General features: G+C 42.6%; 1 long non-coding RNA gene across 1 annotated transcript; it reads left to right on the plus strand.

Moving 5' to 3' along the window:
• The first annotated feature begins 2,632 nt into the window (after positions 1 to 2,632).
• On the plus strand, positions 2,633 to 11,824 carry LOC131280298 (uncharacterized). Its single transcript, XR_009187804.1, has 3 exons — positions 2,633 to 2,889; positions 10,436 to 10,667; positions 11,331 to 11,824. It is a non-coding gene; the product is annotated as an uncharacterized lncRNA (long non-coding RNA).
• The last annotated feature ends 9,417 nt before the right edge of the window (positions 11,825 to 21,241 follow it).

Raw genomic sequence — 21,241 nt, forward strand, 5'->3', positions numbered from 1 at the left:
AATGTTTTAACATCTGAGTTGCTGAGAAAGAACTTTTCTCGTAGAGGAAAGAATCCAGAATCACCAATACATATCAGTATAAGTGATATGATTACACATAAGTAATCATATTAGCAGTTTTAGCCAATCTTTTACACTTCAACCTTGAGTTCAGTCAGCACAGTTGAGTCTTTTGAGAGGACATTCCTGAGATTCAGAGAGAAAAAATAATGTGATACAGAAAGGGGACGCACGAGCACAGCCTGTATCTAGCATACTAGGTTCTCCTTAAAAGTAGGGACTAAATTTTATTCACTTTTGAGCCCGGCAGATAGAAGGTATTCAATATACACCTGTTGAATTAATTTAATAAATACATAAAAATACAAATTAATAAATTCAAGAACACACTTATGGAATATTTCACAAAGACACACTAGATGATGGTTTAACTATTTCAGATTTCCTTTTCCAGAGCCAGTTTGCTTCAAATACATAACTTGTTATTACAGATTCCATGAGACAATTAGGTAGGGAATCTTTTGGTCTATACTGACAGATGAGGAAATGGATCCAAAGAGCAGTTAGTCAACTGCATAAAAAGAAAATTCTGATTTCAAAATTACCTTGACTTATTTTTTTTTAAAATTACGAAGGACTGTCCCAAGGAAAATAGATAAAATTAATGCAAAAAAAGGGCAGTCTTTTGATTATATTCTTTCCTCCAAAGGGAAAAGGGTTTCCATCCTCAGGAAAAGAGTCAAAACCCTCCCTTTTTTGCACAACAAAGCCAGAACCACGGTATTGAAACATAAGGTTAATCTCCCATGTGCTTTGTCTGTTTACTAGCAAAGACTCTGAAATTGGGGCAAAACTATGGATAACTGGAATCTCATATTAAAGCCCCAATAATTGGCTGTTTTTCGCTGTTTTTGAGAACACAACCCTGGATTCACTTGGGGGATTAGGCAAGTGTTAATTAGTAGGGTTTAATTTCAAAACGAAAGCTCAGACCAGCCTATTCAACATTCAGATGAAATCTGAAACACAATTAGGAACACATCAGGATGTTTTGAAGTATATATTATATCCTGCATTGGCTAAATGGATTATCTGCTGAATTTCATTTTTATCACTTTTAGATGTCATAGAGAGTTTGCATGCATAGTAAACCTGTTCTCTCACTTTCGAAGTTACAGTGCCGTGGGCATCACTTAGATATATGATTTCAAGAACCTTGGGAAACATCAGTAGATAGAGACACGATGAGAGGATGACAAGTTACATTGCTCTTGAGCCACATAACACTCTTGCACTGTGTTAGCTTTGGCTTGTATCGTTACTATCATTTTAGGTGAGAAAACAGAGATGCCAAGAGGGGAAATTAGAGGCTCAGTGAGTCCCAGGGACATTAAACTACTAGGGAAAGACCCTTCCCTTTTAGGTCCTGTGAATCCGGGAGTTTTCCTGTCAAGAGTACAGTATAGTAGTCAACAGTATGGGAGCAACAATGTCTGCAATGCTTTAAAACACTTCAGTATAAACTATGTGATTGTGTGGCTGTGTCAGGTAGCTTCAACTTTAAGAGTGGCTGGTTCACATGCTGCCAAGAGCACACAATCCAGGAGTGGCCAGCTAGTACTCTCTCAGAAAAGATACACACAGAAAAGAAACCATAAGCCTTTCCTGATCTACAACTCACCTGTTGCTAATTAGTATGTACTAGGTGTCCAAAATAATAAGTGAAACTAATGTCCTGTTAAAGATCATTATAAATATTAGAAAATGGGCTCTTGTAGGTGAAATTAAAGGTATGTAAGATACAGAAATGAGCTAAAATAGTTCAGGGTCTTTCCTCATCCTTGCATGAACAAGGTAAAAAATCCACTGAGGCCTATTCTTTGGACCCCATAGTGGGTCATGAGCACCCATGTCTCATTTCCGAATTGGTCCAGACATTGCTTTATGAGGATTTTTGGTTGTATGATGCCAACTAGAGAGCACAGAAAATTGGCTGGGAGTACTGCTGTGTCTTCTTCAGGTGAATCTTTCATACAGGGTAGAGTTGGAGCATCTGAAAGAACACAGCAAGTACCAAATCAAGCTTACAGAATATCTCCTAGGAACTATATAGAGATATTAGTAAATATATATGTGTGTGGCAGAATTCAGTCTGAAACTTACTTGCATTATAACTTTGTAAGAAGATTTAGAAGAGAAGCTGACTCACCTCAACCTTCTTTGGTGGCTACAACTATCTGCCAAAATGAACCTAAAAGTTGTGCATGGATCAAATTGGATTAGACCAGTTCACAGCAATAGGCATTGGAGTCAGCCAGACATGAGTTCCAGTCCCAGCTTTCCAACTTAATGGTTGAACCTCAGTTTCTTCAAATGCTGACCCTGGTTCTTTGATTGCCATGTGAATTCTAGGTTTGAATCTTGGCTGAAAGACTTGGGCAAATTACCCATTTATGAAATGTGGATAATAATTCGGACTACCTCATAGCATAACCGTGAGGGTTAAAAGAGATAATTATACAAAGTATTACATCATGTCTATCATATGGTAGATGCTCAATACATGTTACCTGTTGTAATGACTGTTATTATGTCTAATGCCCCCTTCTCCAATTCATTCAAGGCATGTATTCTCCAGGAGGCAGGCCCTCAAGGAAAGAAGGGATCCTGGCCCAAACGAGAGTCTGGGTCTGTCAGGTGGCCTCTGCCCTCAGTTTCCTACGGTGGCCAGTGAGTTTGAATGTACCCCCCAGACCCAACGCTATTCTGGCTGAAAGGTGCACAGAGTTGTGGAACCCTGGGTCCATTGTTTCCACCGCGATGACTTAGCGGAGAAAAGGAAGCAGAGGTCGAGTTTAGAGTGCAAAGGTACTCCCTGAAATTGTGAGGGTAAGCAAAATGAGCACACGACACACCTGTAGGTTTCTTGGCAGTACTCTCACAGTGCAGGAATTTATAGATTTAAAAAGGGCACCTTTTTATTTGGTATTTCTATTCAAACAACTGTAGTGGACCCGACATTGTTTTTACTATTAACTTTCAAACTTCCTGTCTTTTGGGGTGAAAACCCCTCTATATAAGGGTCTTGGTAGGAGACCCAGTTCTGCTTACCACAACAAAACTGATGGGGGCGGATATGCCATACCCTCCCACTGGGCCACAGGACAGCTGAGGAGTTATTCATGCCTGCGGCAGCAGTGAAGTCCAGGATCTACATCAGATTATTTCTATGGCATCACCTTGACAGTGTTTCTCGCTGCCTAGACCTATTTCTGAGCCTGGCTCTCCACCTTGCCCATCAACTCTGTGACCTGCCTTGTGTCTTTCTAGCATGTTCCCTTTCTGATTAAGTTAGCTAGAGTTACTTCTGTGGCCTGCAGCCAAGAACCCAGACTGGTAGACCACACTCTCATTGAGCACCCATTATTATTATTATTTTTTTAATTTATTTTTTTTATTATTGATTCTGTAAAAATATTACTTTAAAAAAATATATATGAGGACCCATTCAACCCCACCACCCCCACCCCACCACTCCCCCCCCAGCAACACTCATTCCCATCATCATGACACATCCATTGCATTTGGTAAGTACATCTCTGGGCACCTCTGCACCTCATGGTCAATGGTCCACATCATGGCCCATATTCTCCCCCATTCCATCCAGTGGGCCCTGGGAGGATTTACAGTGTCCGGTGATTGCCCCTGAAGCACCATCCAGGGCAGCTCCAAGTCCCAAAGACGCCTCCACATCTCATCTCTTCCTCCCATTCCCCATACCCATTAGCCACCATGTCCACTTTTCCCACTCCAATGCCACCTTTTCTCTGTGGACATTGGATTGGTTGTGTCCATTGCACCTCTATGTTAAGAGGAGGCTCAGATTCCACATGGATGCTGGATGCAATCCTCCCACTTTCAGTTGTAGGCACTCTAGGCTCCATGGTGTGGTGGTTGTCCTTCTTCAACTCCATCTTAGCTGAGTGAGATGAGTCCAATAAATCAGATTGTAGGGAACACCCATTATTGACAAGGCACAGTGATAAGAACTCTAGGAGCAAAGAAGGGATCCAAAGATCTTGAGATGTTTGCCTTCCAGGAAGGGATATAAGACAAGTACACAATATATCAGTGCCTCCCTGACTCACCACTGTGGCCTACCTTTGGTCATAGCCTTGCTCCAGACTTTAGGATAAATTCTGATCATCAGAGATGGGATTCAAGGAACATTAGTCTACAGTTTGACATTTGAGTGTCATCACCATTCCTGCCCACCTGGCCCTGAGCTTGGGATGCCTGGTGTTGATAAGTTGGCTTCTGCTTTTTCCGAGGCTTGGTAACTTAACCACAACTTGGCTGCTGGGAAGAGGATGTTCCTCAATAGCCATACCCAAAACCATGGTTTGAATTCTGTTCCTAACCTAGACAGTAAAGTGTAAACACAATAAGTTTGTTTCAGTCCAAGACATTCCCACTTTTTGCCTATTAATGCAGTGTAATTGTTAACAGCAAACTCCCTTTCACTCTTGAAAGTCTCCTCATTTGTATAATAAATTATTTGGTCACCCCAAGCATTGCATTCCTAGCATTTTGCACAGGGCTTGGCAGGGAGATGGGGCTCAATATGTACTTGCTGAAGAAGTGAGTTAACAAAAGAATATGTCACAATGTGTCACCTGGGGTCAGTCTTCCCTGATATTACTACTGTTGACCTGCCTTGCAAAAATCACTTGTCTTGACATGCAAATAAGTTTTTACAATGGTATTTTCACCAGCCATTTAAATTAGGCCACCAACTTGAAGACTCTTCTAGTGGTGTTTGGGAAATACAATGAAAAAACAAAACATTCTTCCAACCCAGAAAACCTTTCTATAAATACAGGAAAGAAAAATAATTTTCCAACAATTTTAATAAGCATTAAATTCGAATGTGATGCACCACAGGTAATCTGCAAAGAGATTGCAAAGACTGTAAGAAAGCTCGTCCATTTATATAGCCTAGTAGATACAACATACTACATACTTGTTTTCAAGACAAATGATAACTAGTCCTTAAGAGGATGTAACAGCACCATTGGACACACATGCTTCATCTTAAATTCACCTGGTGATTGTGGTGATCTTTGTGTTTGCTAATTGCCTCTATCCAAAGGAATAAGAAAACTTCTCATATCTCCCTGGCAGGTTGATAGCTATAATTTGGAGCTTAATGCCCAAGTTAAATTCCCATGGACATGGGATGTTTACTTCCTTGATGCTTACATTTCTGAAAGATGCCTCCCGGGTCCTTGAGATAAACATTCCTAGGTGTAAAGCTGGTGAAAGTTTTGTTTAGCTTTAAAAAGATTTACATTCATCTCCAAGGTGCAGAGAAAGAATTTCCAATTACAAGTTTTCTAAAGACCGCTTTAGGAAACGGGAAGAGCAAGAGAGTCTCTTTCCCTTTTGGCACCAGGGAAACATTTTATTTTTTATTTTTTTATTAGTATTTACTCTTACACTGGCCAAAACTGGGATAAATTGACTATCAATGAGAATAATAATAATGGGTTCAACATGCCAATTATGATTAAATTCATAAATTCAAAGTGATAATCCAAAGATGCTAAAAGAAAGCAAGACTTCATTTGTGATCTTTGGGAGATCCTAGGGAACCATCTCACTTCAAAACTGATGAATAAAGGGAAAGAATCATGCACTGAACTGCCTTTCTTTCTTGTAAGACTGCTTCAAGCATAAGCTGCTGAGGGCAAGTTTCTATTTGTAAATGTCCATCCAGCCAAGAAAGGAAGAGAGAATGATATATTCCGAATATCAGCATTTTGCCCCCCCTAATGAAATAATGAATCTAGACCAATGTATCTCTGCTGGATTGGGGTAGGGAATATTTGGCAGATCTGGAGACATTTTTGGTTGCGACAACTTGGGAGAGGCAGTTCTTCTAGCATCTCGTCCTAGAGGCTAGGGATGCTGCTGAAAATGCACATGACAGCCCCCACAGCAAAGAATTATCTGGCCACAGTGTCTGAGGGCTGAGGTTGAGAAACCTTCACCTAGGCAAAGCTCATTAACAACTGCAAAATGTCACAAAAATGGAGACAACCAGATGTGACATGTCTCCTAATGGAAGAACTCAGCACCATCCGAGAATGAATCATTCTCCCAAAATTCAAACCTGCAAGGTTTGGTCAGTTCTTCTCAAGCGTTAGTGGACACTTGCATCACCTGGTAGGCTTGTTAGCACACAGATTGCTGGGACTGTCAATCAAACTTTATGAATCCATAGGTCTGGGGTAGAGTCCAAGAATTTGCATTTCTAACCAGGTCCCAGGTAATGTCATTGCTGTTGATTTGGGACCACACTTTAAGATCCAAGCGTCAATTTACAAGAAATATAGGGAACATGTTGAATAACTTTCATTACACTCTTCATGAATTATACTGTTTTTCGTACTATTGGAATTCATTATAGTAGTCTGTCTACATTTGTATATGTTTTTAATTTTCCATGGTTAAAAAATGGGGAGAAAATGTTACCTGTGGAAGAAAATTTAATGAAAGGGAAAATAGTTTAAAATATGTGAAGAGAAAAAAAATACGATCCCATTTAAAAAGCATATACACATAAAACAATTACAGGATGAAGTGTAGGACATTAACTATAGGTATCCGAGTGGCAGAATTACAGCAATTTTGTTTTTACTTCTTTTTTGCTTTTCTGTACCTTTTAGCATTAAAGATGCTCTTTTTTAAGATTTTTAAAAAGGTGTTATAAAAACTGTTTTGTGCTCTACTTCCAAGTGTCGACACATGTGTCTGGTCTCCTAGTGCCCAGCCTACCCTGGTGGAGAGCCAGTTTCCCAGAAGTAATCTCTGACAGCCCATGGCAACCTGCTGCAGGTATCGGAAAGTCCTAAGCCACATCCATAAAATGACACAAAATGATCATCACTCAAGATGACTGAAATAAAAGCTCTAAAAAAAGTGTCACAGGGGTTCAAAGACAGGGAGGACATATCCCTCCTGGCACAGGAAATCAAGAAAGGTTGCATGGAGGAGGTGGCATTCAATTTAGAACATGAAGAGAGCGCAGAAGATTTTGACAGATGGAGATGGATCAATAGGACAGATGAATGAAAAAGCAATTGCAATGATGGAAGCAACATTCACAACAGCAAAGATGTGGAAAATGATGAACTCCCAGCCTGCTCGGCAGGCGTACAGAAGCCCAGGAGGCTTGTAAGAACCCAAGAAGGTTGGGGACACTGCCTGCAGGGCTGGGAAGGCTTGTTCAGTGGACTCGCCTTCTTCTGGATGCTCCTCACCTGTGATCAGTTGCATTGTGTAGGTCTGATCAGGGCAGGCCCTTTTCTGCTCTCCTGTTCTCCTTTTTGTGGAGACCATTCCCTTCTATGCCCAGCACGGATCACCCTATCCTCAAACAAGTGAGTATATTAGCTTCATCTCTCAAGGACCTTCGGCTGTCCCAATGCTCGCAAATGCACACGACCCCAAGTTGAAGAAGGGACTGAAGCTGTTGCCAGGCTGGGCGGTTTCTGTCAGGAGCTCCACCACCTGCGCCTCGGGACAAAGGTCCCCTCAGCTGTGCTGAGGAATGCGCTACACTGGCTCCGCTCATTTACCGTGTTTTTCAAGTGAAAGAAGGAAAAACCGCTCATTTCATGTACTCTGATTAGCATAAAATTGCTCCTTTGTCTCAGCTGCTAGGAAGAACAATGGCACTGGGACTCCTGGCTGGGGAGATTGCTCCCTCTTGCTTCCTCTCCCTGGCTCTACAGACCACTCCACACAAAAGCCCCGGGAAACCCAGATCAGCCAGATTTCCAACTGCAAGCAATGAAGGGGGTCCTCTAGATGACCAGGCAAAACAGACCTGGAGACCTGGATGGGATAAGAAATCAAGAAATATTCTGCTTTCCTTTCTGGAGTCAAGGCAAGGTCAAGACATCAGAAACTTCAGTCACTCATTTACTCTTTTTGTATTTATTCAGAGGCTACTATGTCCCTGGCACTTGCAAGTACCGATTTGCCCAGATCCCTGACACCCAAGAAAGAGATGCAAAACAGCAGACCAACTCACTACTACTTTCCAAGAAGAACTTGGGTAAAATTTCATTAGGCCCATGACGCTGAGATCCAAGTACATGCATTTGATTCTAAAATGCACAATTTTCTACATTTTAATATCTCTTAAATACAGAGGAGTCCTGTAATTGACAGCATCCTAAAACTATAAATGGCAGCAAATTTCTCTCTTAGTGGGTCATAAAATAATGGTGTGTCTAATAATTGAGGGTGTCTTATATTAGATAAAAATCTCACAGTGAAAGGAAAGACAGAATGTTTGAAATTGATGACAAACAATCCTCATGTTGATAAGCTCTTCCCATTTCATAGGAATTTCCCTTTCCATCCCAACTTTCTAAAGAAATATTGTCCAGGGGACAGAAATGGGTTTTTTTGTTTGTTTTTTTAGGAGGTACCAGGGGTCAACTCTCAGGACCTCATACATGGGAAGCAGGTACTCAACCACTTGTGCTACATCTCTTCCCCAGAATTGTGTTTTATCAATCTGAATATGAGATTTTGAACTTGAAATTCCCGAAGAGTACCTGGTTCCTAGCAGAGCGGCAGAAAGAGAATGAACTTTGGGCTGCCGACTTGCTTCTAAATTCCTTTTCTGAGACATGCTATTCCTTTTCTAAACTTCTCTTCCTCAGCTGTAAAAGGTGCATGACAACATTTCCTTCCTAAGGTTGTTGTAGGATTAAATGAGTTAAAGCTTGGTATGTAGGAGACATTCAATAAAATTTACTTCTCTTTTTGTATAATCATCTGTTATACTGGACATATAGCTTCAAAAAAAGTTCATTTAATGTAAAACATGCCTATCAGGTGAGAAACTGAGGAACTTGCCCAAGGTCACACAGCTGGAAAGAGAGACAGAGCTAGGATTTCCAAACAGAATTTCTGAAGCCAAATCTAGTGCCCTATTTTCCATACGACAGCCGATTCCACCAAAATCCTCATCACAGGATTCTCTCTGTCCAATGGAGGGTCACCAGCAAGACTGCCGGTTTCTGAACAGCCACAACCCATTCAAAAACGACGCTGAGAATAAACAAAGCCAGAGAATGGCACTAAAATGGCTAGGTTATTTATAAGACATTGATTGAGTCTAGTGAACATCTGTGTGAGTTACTGTGTCAAAAAAAGCAGGGGTCATGATGAGCTCTGATATGATCCGGTGCCTGTGACCCTCTCCCCTGACGTTGCCTGGGGGCCACAGTTGGGGCCCGACACAACTGCTCTGCCACCCCAGTTTGCAGCTATATTGACACAGCCATTTTCATGGTAGGCCTGTTGCAAATTTGTTGTTACATGGTGCGTCTGCCCCAAATTGCACGGTGTACGTAAATTTTTGTGCGTGTGGCGGGGCTAGCAAGGGGGTTGGGGGGGTACCAGGGCTGAATGGAGCGTGTGATGGGGCAACCCGCAGGAGACCTAACCCTGATAAATTGTTTACTTGTTAGCGATGGGGCTCAAGAGTGGGCAGGAGGCTGCAGGCTCAGCGGGACAGACGTAGAAGGTGGACCCACGCCAATTACCAGCCATTGTGGCATCCCACCCCATGATTGACACCAATGTCTCCCCTCTCACCATGGCTCCTTTTACTCTCCCAGATCCAACACAAGCCCCACTGTGCTAATACCATGGTATCTCCAATTTCCTTTGCTGCTAGCAAAAATTAACCTAGGCCTCCAGCCTGTAGAAGACCTAAGGCCTTTATTTTATTATGTATTTTCCCCCCAGTTTTTCAAGGATGAGTTAAAAAAATAGAGGTTGCTAAGGCCAGTTGGGCAACAAAGGCAGCAAAGAGACAAACATTATCTTTGGATGACTGACTTCAAAGTTAATGATCTTCCCCACTGAATTGTGTCCTCTGCTCCTCAATGAGGTCTTTGCCATCAGATAAAGAAGCTCCTCTTTAATCCACTAACACTTCTTTGTCCCTTTGTGGCAAAATGATCATTTCATCAGTTTCGGGTACTCTCTGCCCGGAGAGTTTTTTTAGCCTGAGTGATTCAGAGCAGGAGAGACAGAGAAGGGTATTTCTCTGCTTCATTTTTCCTCAAGTGACGGCTGAATAACTATGCAAAAAAATTAAGGCATAATGACCCGGCAACAGTGACAAAACCTAATTAGTCACGGAGGCCACTGGGTAATGAGCCGCAAAACCCGGCTCTTGAGTGTGTAATAACTGTATTTTTCTCCATTTCTTCCCCTTTAGTCACAGCCTTGTGTGGCATTTTTAACAAACTAAAATGGCACCAGATGCAACAGGGTTCAGACATTTTAACTTGAATTAAGAAACCATATGTTCCGATAAGTCATGGTCTCTTCTTTCCCACAGACTGGGTCCTCCATCTGTGAGGTAACGCTCTGGAGGCGAGAGAATGGTGGCCACTGGGACGGTCACCCCAGGAAGATGACTGTGTGGTGGGTTTGGAAGTGGGGTCTTCAGAAGCTTTCCCCAACAGAGTTCCAGCTCCTGCAGGCAACCCAGACATACCATGGGGCCCCAGATCCTTCCGAAGCACGACCGAGAAGCGTCAGTGGGAAGAGAAGTTGGGGAATAGCGAGAGGTGGGTCAGTCCAGATTGCCGTGAGTTGCCTTGTACCATTTATGATGTAGGTTAAGGCATAGGTTGGCCAGTCCTGTGACTAACAACAACCTGGGGGTAGAGGATTGGCCTTATGACCTCTGCTGTTTAGACAAAGCAACCAAGGACCAGCGAGGTTAGGCAATTGCCCATGGTCATGGTTAGAAATGTAGGAATCAAGATCAGAAGCTACGTGGGTCTGTGACCATGATCCTGAAGCTGTTTCCTATGCTGTGGTCATGACTGTTACTAATCATTTCCTTTTAAAATTAGAGCCTATTTAAAGGGTGGGAGGTTTATCATGCAGTTTGACATGGTATTTTTCTCAAGCCCCCAGATAGGGAATTACTTTACAAAATCTGTTAGGCAAACCATCATTAATATATAATTTTTATTTTGAGCAGGGCGTCATCCAGGATATACCCTTGGTCCCACTCTGGGTTTAATGGGGGGAGATTTCAGATCCCAGTCCAGAAAGACGTTGTCCCACAGTGTTAACGTTTACTTTTCCTCTACTTCCATGAATGTTATTTCGTTTCTGGCTGTCACTTAAATGAACCTTTGCTTGGGTTTATGGGACAGTGGACATTATGATCCTTATTCTTTGCGAGACAGGAGACTGACTTTTATTTTGTCCCTCTCCAGACCCTACAACCAAGAAAAAGTCTCCCCAAGATGGATCTAACCCTCCCTGGGCCAAAATAAAGACCTCACTTCCTCCTGAGCCACGGAATTACATAAGGGCATCCTGAAAACGGAATACCATGTGCAATACGGAGCAGAGAATAATTATGGAACACCGACACAGGTTTGGACAGAGACTGTCACCTCTTTGACATTTTAAAATAGTGTGCTTTAAAAAACAAAAGCAAAAAATCCAGCGCCCTCTCTTCTCCCTAGAGAGGAACAAAACAGACATGATGAAAACACAAGCAGAGAAACAGGACTGGGGGTATATATAATATGAATATTTAGGATACAAATATATTTTTAAAATATTTTAACACAGCAAACACAGCCATATCATTATGACACCGCCAAGCCTGGTGTCCAGAACTATAGAATGCAATAGCTCTTTGTCCCTCTACCCCCAGACTAGTTACATAACTTGCTGGGCACAGGACAAAATGAAAACGCGAGGCCCCTTGTTCAAAAGTTATTAAGAATTTCAAGATGGCTACAGCACCGCCCTAAACCAAGTGCAGGGCGCTTAGCACGGGGCCCCCGTGTGACTGCACAGGTCGCATGCCCGGGAAGCCAGCGCTGCAGAAACGGCGGCTGCGCTGAGGCCCCGTAGAGCAGGCAGGCCAGAGGCAATTGCGGAACAGTTCAGCCGAGGAGGCTGCCAAGCGTTATTCCAATTTCTCACTCACAACTGTTCAAAGTTGGTTCTTTCTTCTTTAAACTTTGAACTTCGGAAAGTCTCCTTTAGCATCTCAGAAGTACTGTATGTAAAATGGGGAGTTTCTCCACAAGACAATGCCATTTCTTCTTGACTCTTCTCCAAACTTTCATCTATTCTAGTCCGGCAAGCTTGGCTGCTCTGTTCATGGGGCCCTTTCCTGCACTCAAGTCAAGTCATTATCCTCTTTTTATATACTGCACTTCGTGCCCTTGTGAACCTGTTGAAAAATAGTGAAAGAGAGTTGAAAAGTACCACTGGCTCCTAAAAATAGTGCTGACTAGGAGGCAGAAAGGGGGAACTCCGGTTTTATTCAGTGCTAAAGATAACACCACCAGAATGATAGACTCCTCCGAATTGTTTGTCCCCACTGGCCATTGTCCCTCGGTCACTGAATGAGCCTCTCAGCAGCTCTTGAGGGCCTGTCACAGGTAGGCACCCAACAGAGATAATTCCCAGCCTATGCTTGACTGCCCCTTTATAGACACTCACTCATGGCTCTGAAAGGCCTCAGACGCTGTTGAATAAACTCCTACTCGCTTCCATAAACTTTTTCTCCCGCTGAATTTTCCGGGGATGTGAGCAGCTTCCCAGCCCACCAGAGGATGCTTCTGAATGCACTCCTGTTCTGAATCAAAGCCTGACAGCCAAGCCTCTTTCGAAAACAAGAGAGAAAAACGGGGCCATCGGATCCCAGGAGGAATCTCTGGGCTTTCTTCTGCAGGTGAAGGCCAGCTCCCAGCAGCTCCGGCCTGCTGCTTGCACTTCTGGGTATATTTCTTTTTTGATGGAGGAGAAAGCTTCTGTTTGTTATCCAGACCCTGCTGCCTTTGGTTTTGAAAAAGAAGCATGTCCCTACAGTTCCTGAGATTCGGAGGACAACTTTGCCTAAAAATGTCCTAGAAGAGCATGACTTTGGAGCTGCACCAACCTGGGTTTGAATCCAAACTCTTTGGCTGACTAACTGTGGGGCCTTGGGCAAGTCACTTCCCTCTCTGGGCTAATAATAACCTCCTATCTTGCAGGCTCTTTATTTCCGAAGGTTAAAACAGACAATGTATGTAAAGTATTTAGCCTGGTGCCCTGTAGAAAATAGAACTCAACCAAAGGTAGTTTTTGTTTTGTTTTTTCTTTCTTAAACAACAGGAGTGTATGGTCTCATGGTTTCAGAGGCTGGCAGGCTTGCTTCTGGATGGTAGCATCTGGTAGCATCTGGCTGACTGGCAATTTGGGGTTCCTTGGCTTTTCCGTCTCCTTTCTCTTCCAGGCTCCTGCTAACTTCCTGCTCCTGGCTCCTCCCTGAGGCTTTCTCCTTATAAGTCCTCCAAGACTAGGATTAAAACCCATCCTGACTCAGTTGGCCACAAAAGGTAGATTGAAATGATTACTATGTTTTTTTAAATGCTATTCTTCAATTTACCATACTCTCAGAAGTCCTTCTAGGCCAGCCCTTGGCTTCATACACCCCTCTGTCATTTGGATCTTTCTAAACAGGCTTCTTAGCAAAGGAATCCCTATTCCTCCTTAATAATTTACAGCCCAACTCTTTAAAATATCCTAAATAGACACACTTTGTTCTATTTCCTTCTCCAAATAATGGGAGTGGAAATCCTAGGATGGCACAAGACTGTTTGAAGGTCATTGAGGCAATGGGCATGAGAATAACTTGAGAAAGAAATTGTAGGGGGCTTTTGTTACTTTTCTTTTTATTGTGTATTCCTTGCTCAGCTTTTATTTCACTGTGTGAAATTAACAAAGGGTACACTTTTGCCCCTTTCTTTCAGGAGGATCCAGAGTTCCTTTTCTGTCATAAGGAGGAAAACAAGAACAAAAGTAGGGACAGCCTCCTCTTCCTTCCCTATCCCCTCAGCCTTCCCACTGGAGTATCATTGACACAACATGCAAACTTCAAGGAAATCCGTTTCTCAGGTCTCGATTTTGAGATACTAAGCACCAGCAACACTTCCTTGATGAAACCATCAAGGGATTTTCTCAACAATCTCATTGGTACATTGGCCTTCAAAAATCAGTAGGGGGAAACTGACTTGGCCCAGTGGTTAGGGCGTCCGTCTACCACATGGGAGGTCTGTGGTTCAAAACCCGGGCCTCCTTGACCCGTGTGGAGCTGGCCCATGCGCAGTGCTGATGCGCGCAAGGAGTGCCCTGCCACGCAGGGGTGTCCCCCGCGTAGGGGAGCCCCACGCGTAAGGAGTGCACCCGTGAGGAAAGCTGCCCAGCGCGAAAGAAAGTGCAGCCTGCCCAGGAATGGTGCCATACACACTTCCCGTGCCGCTGACGACAACAGAAGCGACAAAGAAACAAGACGCAGCAAGGAGGGGGGGGGGCGGGGGATTAAATAAATAAATAAATCTTTTTAAAAAAATCAGTAGGGTTACAGTTATAGAGGAAGCTGTCCCATGGAGCACATAAGCATTCTTTCTCTTAACAAGAATAAATGCACTTGTACACTACTCTAGTTGCCTCCCCTTTAGGATTAGCACAAGCCTCCCTGAGGCAGAGTGCTAGGAAAAGCTGTTCAAAAGAAATCTTCCCCAATGCTAACCACCAGGAAGAATCCATTCCTCTGGTATATCTTTCTTTCCGCCTTCGTATAGCAGGATTACTTTTCAGTAATTCAAGTATTCATTCAACAACTTTGGTGGTTTGAAGGTGGATCCACTCCAGAAAAACATGTTCTTAAATTTAATCCATTTCTTTTTTTTTTTTTGATTTTTTTTTATTGACTTTGTAATAATATTACATTAAAAATATATATGTGAGGTCCCATTCAACCCCATCCCCCCACCCCCCCTTTCCCCCCCCCCCCAACAACACTCGTTCCCATCATCATGACACATCCATTGGATTTGGTAAGTACATCTTTGGGCACCTCTGCACCTCATATACATTGGTTCACATCATAGCCCATACTCTCCTCCATTCCATCCAGTGGGCCCTGTGAGGATTTACAATGTCTGGTGATTGCCTCTGAAGTACCATCCAGGGCAGCTCCATGTCCCAAAGACGCCTCCACCTCTCATCTCTTCCTGCCTTTCCCATACCCTTCGTCCACTATGTCCACTTTTCCCATTCCAATGCCACCTCTTCTGTGTGGACATTGGATTGGTTGTGTCCATTGCACCTCTATGTCAAGAGGAGGCTCAGATTCCACCTGGATGCTGGATGCAATCCTCCCATTTTCAGTTGTAATCACTCTAGGCTCCATGGTGTGGTGGTTGTCCTTCTTCAACTCCATCTTAGCTGAGTGTGGTAAGTCCAATAAATCAGATTGTAGGTGCTGGAGTCTGTTGAGGCTCAGGATCTGGCTATCACATTGTCAGTCCAGAGATTCAAATCCCCTAAATATATCTTAAACCCCAACATTAACTGCACCTCCAGCACATTGGCATGAAAGTCTTATGAAGGGAGATCCCATCTGAGTCCAGATTCATCACACATAAACACCATTTCCAAAGAGGGGCCATCTGCCCTGGTAGTTAACCCCATCGGCCATGACCATAACTCCCGTGGGTCTCTTTAGCCCTCAAAGGAACCAATATCTGGGGGTTGTATCTGCTTTATCTGTCTCTCTGACTCTGCTCAGTTGTGCATGAGGGCAAACCTTCTGCCAGCCTCCAGACTCTTTTTTAGAAACTCGTAGCCATATAAACTCATTTCTCCTTTCCATTTCCCCCTTACTTTAGGTCAAACAGCATTTTAAAGTCATGGTATTTTATGTAGACATGGATATTCTGCTGATCCGCATTGAACCTTCCGTATAAGGTCATTTTCCAGTTGCATCATCAGTTGGTAGTTGATAGTGGTCCCTCGTTGCCAGGGAGGCTCATCCCCGGGTGTCATGTCCCACGCTGGGGGGAAGGCATTGCATTTACATGCTGAGTTTGGCTTCGAGACTGGCCACATTTGAGTAACATGAAGGCTGACAGGAGGAAATTCCCAGGCACAAAGTTGTTCTAGGCCTTGTTCTTATTTTGGGTTTACCAGCTCACAAGCATAGTCATTAGCATCAGGGGCTCACTGTTGAACCCTCACTCCCTCCCGGTCCCCGCCACTGTACCTGGGAGACTGTCGCTGCTCCCCTAGGGACCACGACAGAGCACCACTGGCCAGGAACCCAGTACCCCCCCTACTGTGGTTTTTAATTATTGCCACTATGAGTATATCCAAACATTACCATGCACCCTGGACATATGTTCTGTACAGCTCCCTGTCAGCCATATATCACCTGTCATTGGTACCCCATACCAGTATCTAATCCATTTCTTAAAGTGAATTCATTGTAAATAGAATCTTTGGATGAAGTTACTTCAGTCAAGGTGTGGCCCGCCTCAATCAAGATGGGTCTTAATCCTATTACTGCAGTCCTTTATTCCTTTATAAGTGGACTGAAATTCAGAGAGTCAGAGAACGCCTGGGACGCAAGAAGCTGAACATTAATGGAACTCAGAAGAGACAAGGAGATGCCACCATGTTTACCATATGACAGGCTAAGGACCATGGTTGCCAGCAGCGCACACCAGAATGCCAGAGTCTTCAGGGAGACATCATGGCCTTGACAACATCTTGATCTGGACTTCTTCCCAAACTCAAACCATGAGCAAATAAATTCCCATTGTTTAACCTAGCCCATTGCATGGTATTTGCTTGAGCAGCCCAGAAAAATAAAACAATTATCTGAACAATCAACCTAATCTGTGCCCAGCCCCATGCTGGGTGTGGGGATATAGAGTTGAGTCAGAAAGAGATCCCCAAGGCAAAGAACTCACCATCTGGTATGAATAATTAGACTATATACAAAGAACTCAAATACACTGTGCCGCTACAGAGATGTCAGTAAAATACTACGGGTGTGCAGAAGAAAGAGGGACTAGTTCCGTTTTGAGGAGTTGGGGAGGAGAAAGGATGGGATCAGGAAAATCCTGAATAGGACCTTAAAAAATAAAGTGGATTTGTCCTTGTCAGGACTGGCCAGGGAGAGGAAGAGAACTTCCAGGTGGAGGAACCATCAAGGGACAGAAATGTGAGATCACAGGACATATTCAGTACCTGGGAACTCAGCCTGTCTCCATCCAATTCTCTAACAGGAATGAGCTCTGAGAGAAAGGTCCCATCCTCATCCACAACCTTAGCGTTAGTGGGTGGGTGTATTTGGAGTCCCTTCCTGCTCTTGGCTAGATTCAACAAATGCTTACCTCTTACCAAGGTGCAGAGAACTCCACAGGAACTCTGGGAAGTCAAACCAGCATGAGATTTGGTTCTCATTCTCCCAAGCCCTGCTTCTTGGCCCTCTTCTTTCCCAATGCCATACTGTTTAACATCCCTTTCTCTATACTGAAATTATTTATAGATTTTATCATGTGATATAACCTACCCTACATATATGATTTTTTTAAAAGAAATGTAATGTCCTATCAATAGTGGAAAGGAGAAATAAAAAGGAAAATAATCTATAATAAAACCACATGTATTTCAATAAGTAAATGCTTGGGGAAACATACTAGCAGTTAAGAGAGGTCAGAAGTTTTCATCTACATATAGAATCATTGTGAATGAAATAGCTACGAAAATAGACTAACATATCTATATTTTATTGGTGACTCAAATACCACAAGCAATGCTGTCTTCAGTGGATGTATTTTTCTGGAATGATGGGAAACTCTCCACCAAAGGCCAAACTAAACAAAGTATAATTGTCCTTCTTTTTATCCATGGCAAATTGTATGTTAAATTATATGTCTACGTGTAAAACAGAGTTAGGTTGAGTCTTGGATAATTATAAATGAGCTTTTAACCCTAGACGTCTTGGGGAACTTTTGAATGTCTTGTGAGTCGTGGGATAATTCTTCATTGCCTGGGACTGTCCTTTGTATTGCCCCTGCCAAGTAAATGCTAATAGTTACACTTGGTCAATGTGATGACCAATTCCCATACATACAAATTTCCAAACTGCTTCCTAAGGAATAGTACTGTCTCGGTGGAGAACTATTGGCTTAGAAGTTAGTTGAAAAGGGAAGGTTCACAATCTAAAATACAATCAGTATTATAAGTAATCATCTATTAAGTTTCAAATCAGTTGTTCAGAATAGACATCAAATACGACTCAAAGGAGGGCAAGATAACTGCAGGTTCAATCAACAGAGAATTCTTCATGACTATTTATGGTGTCATAGAAAGAACAGACATTGCAGTCAAACAGGCCCTGTTCAGAATCCCAACTTGTGTGACACTCCCCTGCGGGTGTTTGGTAAGTACTATAATTTCTCCAAGCCTCCATTTTCTTACCTATATAATGGGAGTAATGGTACCTACCCTGAAAGATAGAGAAGATTAAATGAAATTATATACATAAAGTACCTAGGAGAATACCTGGAGCATGGCGGATAATAAATACTAGCTATTATTGATATAAAGAAAGAGTAATTTCAGCTGGCCTTTGAAGGGTGGCAAGAGTGGGGCAACCTAGTCAACAACATGAGCAAAGACCTAGAGGCAAGAATATCTAGGCTGGGTCTGGGGCAAAGTGACTAGTCTAATTAGGTTGGCAATGTGGGTAAGAGTATAAGGCATGAGTGGAAAGATGGGCACATTTGAGAATGTGAAGTCTTGAATGCATGGCTAAGGAGTTTGGCATTTTACGTTTTGGCTAATGGGAGCCAATGAATGTGGAGGGATCCTAGACACAACCTGGATTGGAACCAAGGCCCCACAAGCCTAGCAAGAGCTACAGCCTCTCCTGCTTGAAACAGCCAAGTTCCATACCACCTGCTTCTTGCACTGCTCTATGTCTCAAATGATGCAAACTGGGGTGGGCTTGGACTTGAGAGTTGCCTGACCAGTGACCTGTGATTTATGGTTAAAAAGCCTGCTTCCAAAGTCAAGCTGAGCCAATCAGATTCTTCTGCTGGGAATTTGAAATGAACAAGACAATTAGCTGCTAAAGCTGAGTAGAATGATCTTGCAGCAGACCTGGGGCTGGGTGTCCACTTTGGACCATGGGCCTCCTGAAGTTAGGCAGAAGGCAGTTGGTACAGAGTCAAGAGACTGGAGCAGACATGCAGAGCAGCAGCAAAATCATGATGAGAAACCACATGGCTCCTGAGGGAGAGACCCCAGAGAATAGCTACCTGAGGTACTGGCAGCATTCTGGTTTCTGGACTAGCTAATGTGCATCCTTAGAAAAAGTCCCCTTATCTTAACACTAGTTGAGTGGGTTCTCCATCCCAAAAGTCCAAACTTCTCTAAACACAGTAATGTTTGTCTCTTCTGGAGGTTCATGTATAAAGTGATTCTAATCTCTTAAAAAGCTTTATGCATATTAATATCACAACATTGGATGCAACCTAGTTATAATCTATGATACCATAAGGAAGTCAAAGAATTGATTCTGAATGATGTCCTCTTCTTCAACTATATTTCTACTAAAATAAACAAAGAAAATCAACTGTTATGGGGGGGAAATCGACCTTATGACTAGAAATTAGGATATAGTGCCCACAATTTTGAGGAATTTCTGAAGATTATAGTACAGGCAGTACCATATTGCTAGAGAGACCACCAATATGCCATGTGGCAAATATGCCATAAATGTGCCACTAGGGGGAAAAAAAGCTACCTAAGTTGTAAATGGAAGAAATGGCAGTGGGACCCAACAGCAATCTCTAGCTTGATTTAATGGGGAAAACAGTGAAAGGATACATTTCAAATAGGCTAAAGCCTCTAGAAGTGCAGAGTGCTATAATCCAAAAGGAATAGGGATCCTGTTACAACAGACCATAACTGATGTGGATGGATGGTCTGCCAAAACATGCAGAAGAACTGCCAAAGTTCGTCCCTAGCAAAAGCAGTCCTGCAAATTAGGGAAGAGAATGGACATGGGGTTAATTTAGATAGCCACATCCAACCTAAAGAAAAGCAACTCAAACACAAAAGTAAATATGCCTGCCTTGACACTTTTGCTAGCCATTTCCTTCTACCCCAGGGGTGAAGGCATCTCTGATGAGTGAAAGGCTGATAGACACCGCTGGTTATTCCTCATATCCATTCTCCTTCTTGTCCTAAATAATGGAATGTTTAGCTGAGTACATGGCCACCTAGAATAAAAAGGAAATTTCCCAGCCCTCACTGCAGGTAAAATTCAACCATGTGACTAAGTTTTAAATAAGTGACTAAATCAGTGGGATATTAGTGGAAGTATCAAATGACAGCTCCCAGAAACTTTCCTTTGTTTGTTCTTCCCCCTTTCCTCCATTCTGCTATTTGGAATGTGGATGTAATGACTGGAACCCTCTCTTGGACCATGGGAATGAGGACTAGGTCCTACTGATGGTAAAGGAGGAAGCTTAGAAGGAGCCCAGGTCCCAGGGTGGAGAAAGGTGCCTTGCTAGCCCTTGATTATCTCTGGATTTTTATATGAAAAGGAAGAAATTTTCGATTTCATTTAAGATGCTGTTATTTCATAATTAGAATAAGCAAATTCAAAGAGTCAGAAATTAGAATATGGGTTACCAGGGGCCAGGTGGGGGTGGGGAATGGGGAGTTAATATGTAATTGGTACCAAATTTCTGTCTGGGATGATGGAAGAGTTTTGATAATGGGTGGTGATAATGGTGGCAGAATATTGTGATTGTAATTAACACCACTGAGTTATATAGCTGGAAGTGGATAAATTGGGAAATTTTAGGTTGTATATATGTTACCACAATTAAACATTTTTTAAAACCACAAAAATGCTGTTATTTCATAACTTTGATAATAAACCTATAGAAAACTATAATACATCTAAAGTGTGCAGTTCTCCTTCATCTGCATTTAAAGAGTTGTATGAGGGTCACATAAATGATCACAAAACCATCAATACTGGAGAAAAAAAAACTTTACTGTAAAGATGAGTAAAGGTAGAGAATTCCCTTGACATGGAAAAAGATTCAGCAACTCAAAATGAGGAATGAGAAGAGTTGCATCCCTAAAAAACAAAGGAAAACTATGGACACATCTCCAGTTTGTATTGTCAATAACCTCTAGAAACTATTGCATCTATAAAAATGAAACAGACAACAGAAGAGAAAAAAACATGCCTAGAAGTAAGTTTCCTTAGACAAGCAAAACATAACTAATGAATTTAAGAATGCAAAAC

Source organism: Dasypus novemcinctus, chromosome 10, assembly GCF_030445035.2.
Source record: "Dasypus novemcinctus isolate mDasNov1 chromosome 10, mDasNov1.1.hap2, whole genome shotgun sequence".
Classification (NCBI taxonomy): Eukaryota; Metazoa; Chordata; class Mammalia; order Cingulata; family Dasypodidae; genus Dasypus; species Dasypus novemcinctus.